This window comes from Musa acuminata, chromosome BXJ1-6 (assembly GCF_036884655.1).
Source record: "Musa acuminata AAA Group cultivar baxijiao chromosome BXJ1-6, Cavendish_Baxijiao_AAA, whole genome shotgun sequence".
Classification (NCBI taxonomy): domain Eukaryota; kingdom Viridiplantae; phylum Streptophyta; class Magnoliopsida; order Zingiberales; family Musaceae; genus Musa; species Musa acuminata.
In genome coordinates, this window is record NC_088332.1 from 18,846,154 (window position 1) to 18,850,099 (window position 3,946).

The following is a 3,946-nucleotide window of genomic DNA, read 5'->3' on the forward strand; positions in this document are numbered from 1 at the left end:
CGGCGATGACAAGGGCGAGGTTTCGGCCCATCACCGCCAGCCCCCGGGAGGCCGATCCCCAACATCCCCGCCGACTTTCTCACAGTGGTCTCCAACTAGGGTTTCTAAGGTCCAAGATCGGGGGAAGAAGGGGAAGCCTGACGCCACTTGCATTTCCCGGGTCTTTGGAGGGCGAAGCCATTTTGCTCGAACCAAAAGAAGCCATGCAACAGAGGAGTGCGTACACGTAAGTGTAATATCTGTTGGGGATATTTATGTGAAAAATGTCACTTATGTTAATTATTGAGCTTATTTTAGACAAAAGGATTAAATTCACCGTTCCACCGTTCAGATTATTAAGTCCGTTCGCGCCCGGCTCCTATAAATTGTATCCTGACGGTCACGTGCTGAACTGTATCACCTCCGAGCCCTATTATATTAGTCGCTCCTGTCGCAGCCGCCTCCGCCTCGGCCGATTTCGCAACCCCTAGAAGAAGGCTTCCTTTAGATGGCGTCAAGCGAAACGACTGCTTCGGCCATGGAGGTGGAGAAGGTTGCCGATCCCGCGGCTGCTCCCGGTCTTCGGTTCGTGGCGCTGAAGCCGTACGACATGTCGGACGGGAAGGTTCAGTTTCGGAAGGTGGGGGGTACCGCCCCACCGTTACGCGCCGCTCAAGCGGTGCTGGATGGATATCTACACACCTATTTACGAGCAGATGAAGATAGATATAAGGATGAACCACAAGGTTTGATCATCGTCTCATTCTCCTATCTTCCTTTTCATCAATCAGATAGCGTTCTGTGAAATTGTACTTTGCTTAGCTACCGAAAGATTGATTTGCAGCGAGTTTGCTTTTCTAGGTAAGATTATTTGAGTTATTGTTACAAAATATGATCCAATTTAGTTTAGTTTCTTTTATTTTGAATAGGAAACTATTAAGAGTTTGAATATGCTTAAATCTGATTTTAAATTAAATTATGTTTCAAGTGATATAAGTTGATTGTTGGCCCTTTTTCTTTTTCTTCTCTTTGTTCGTTTTTACCTTTGCGATCCTTGAGGATGGTTTTGTTCTCCCTTGTGCTATTTTTTTTTAATGTCTTGTAGTTAGGATTTTATGAGAGTTCGTTCTTCATTGATTGAGTTTGTAGCTTATTTCCTCTAAATATCCTGCATATAATCCCAATAAACGAGCTGGTGGCCTAAAGGGATCTCGAAGTATCTAACTGTTACATTAAAAATTTGTGATGATTGTATATCAATCTTGTGCCAGAGTATTTTTACGGTATTTTGCTACATTATCTGCACAGGACTGCTACAATACCAATTTATTTTAATATTGTCTTTCTGTTCTTCCACGTTCTAGTTGGGGTTCTAATTGATGCAGGACTTCTTCCCTGCTATAATTCATCTCCGTTATGCACAAGTGCTAATTGAGTTAGGGCTCCGATAAGACTCCATCTTGGAGTAAGATGCTATCTTTCTGCTGGAATTAGAATCTTTTTCTCTCCTAAAAAACTATAGTCCTGGTTTAGCTTGGAAACCACCATAGAAACTGTCTTCAATAAGTTACTTTCTGTTCAGGTCAAGATGGGATTGGCTACTCGCATTTTAAGATGCCTTAAGGCCTCTTGGTTCCCGAACTTTGGTCAATTGAGCTGACGCCAGGACTGGTTACCCTATATAGCCTTTAACAGTGCCAAACAAACTTCTTTTCTGGCCAAACATGGTTAGATCTTGGCCATCCTTTAAATGGGTTTGTCAGGGACCATTACATTATAACGATCACACCAAGTTTTTGTTTCTTGTTATCAAAATTTAATTGGGAGGAAGAAAAAGTGGATTCTTTCATCTAATTATTTTGTCTACTTCGGTTTTTATACTGGAAATGCTAAGAGAATTCCAGTTTCTTGGAAAAGGTTGATGCATGGTTGGATGATTATGAAAGATTTAGGTAGCTAATGATTATTTCCTTATTGAGCTGTCTAGAGCAAAGATATTTCTATCAGATTTTTGGCTGCTTCTGTAACAAGAAAATGTGAGTGCAATGATTGGTTAGGTTTGGTTTATTGGAGGGATTACTGGAGTAGTCCATCTATACATGTTTCCTTTTTATTTTATTATTTCTCTCATCTTCATACTTGGACCTATTCACAAAGTTCATGTATCCAACTTATTATTTGTCTCATTGCTGAAATCTGAAGATATATTGGAGCTATTATAATAATTATAGGTTCTGGAAGATGATGTTTTCAGGATTCACAATAAAGCAAGTGGTTTTAGGATGATGATAGTGCACTGAAGTTTCCAATCTGCTATTTTTTTATATAGAATGATAACGTGTTAACCTTTTTTTTTACTGTGATGATTTATGAAAAGATAATTATATTTGTGCATATTTGTCTTTGTGGAAGTTTTAGTTCGTTGAGTTAGAGGTGTTTGTCCTTTTGCATGATTGACTTAAATTAAAAAGAGAGGGGAGTTACAAATCCATTGTCTATGATATGCTGAAGAGGAATGAAGCCTACTGCCTCTCCATAATTTATCCTTGTTGGCATCTGGCTGACATGAGGTTCATATTGTTGTTTTGTACTACAAATTTGGGTTTGGATTGTAATATTATAAATAACAATATCATCATGAATATTCAATTTTCTTTCTGGAAAATAATTAAGTTTATTATACGAAACCTTTACAGATTATTTTCCTTGAATGATCAAGGTAACATAATTTTTTTATTTTATTGGTAGATTTAAAAACATATTTTAACTTTGTACTCATGTTTGTGCACAAATTTTTTTTGGAAAAAGATGGGTATCAGAAATATTTTGGTTGAAACAGTGGATTTTTAAATATGTTCTGTGCACTCTAATCAAACAGCCATATGCAGTTTTTGGTTGAGCTAATTGAATCTAAGAAATTAAGTTTGCTTCATCTGTTCTGTGTTTCTGTTAGATGACATTGAAAGATGCTTCATCATACTGCTTAATATTTTTGCAGAGTGAGAAGTTTTTTTTTATTGATTAACCGTTTTACCAAATAATTAATCTTCCTCTGCGCATGTAAATCATTCTTCATTTTATTTTTAACCTTAGGTTATCTATATCTTATAGGCACAGAAGGTCGAGCTGAAGACAAGAACAGATACCCCAGACGTTAGTATCCTACAAAAATGTGTAGACTTTGTTCATGCTTTCATGCTTGGATTTGATGTAGCGGACGCCATGGCTCTGTTGCGTTTGGATGATCTCTATGTGGACTCGTTCGAGATCAAGGATGTGAAGACACTTCGAGGAGAACACCTTTCTCGTGCCATCGGTAGGCTATCCAGGAAAGAAGGCAAGACAAAATTTGCAATCAAAAACTCTACAAGGACTCGAATCATAATCGCAGACATAAAGATCCACATCCTGGGGTCATTCTTGAACATCAAGGTTGCCAGAGATTCACTATGTAGTCTTATATTAGGATCACTAGCTGGTAAGGTCTACTCCAAACTCAAAGCCGTTACTACTAGATTGGCAGAGAAGTATTGAAGAATACAATTTTTTTCTTTTTGGAGATTTGAAAGATTTGACTTCATATTTTGGTTTTATGGGTTGAATGGTTTATATTCTATTGAGGCCCCTTGTTTTCTATGGGAATTCTTCAATGAGTGTTGCTTTCTATTTGAGGGCCCAAAGTCTATAGGTGGAACCGATGTTTCCAATATTGTGTGTTTTGGGTCGCATGAGAAGATCATATCTCCTTTGCTTTGATGTAGTTTAACCTGTTCTCCCAAGTAATAGTTATGATCCAACCGTAGGTTTTCTCCACAGTGTCACAAACGGTCATTGCGCACCTGTAACAGCTCCGTTCAACGAATTGTTCGTCGCTCTTGTCTACATGTACAGTTGCTTGGCATCATGTTTTGATTTGGTTTTATGTTCTTTTGCTTATAAAAATGTAAGTTTGAACAAGTTGTAGCGC

The 3,946-nt window shown here is 38.1% G+C and overlaps 1 pseudogene; it reads left to right on the forward strand.

Moving 5' to 3' along the window:
• Nucleotides 1–395: 395 nt before the first annotated feature.
• On the forward strand, nt 396–3,603 carry LOC135676580 (pre-rRNA-processing protein PNO1-like; annotated as a pseudogene).
• The last annotated feature ends 343 nt before the right edge of the window (nt 3,604–3,946 follow it).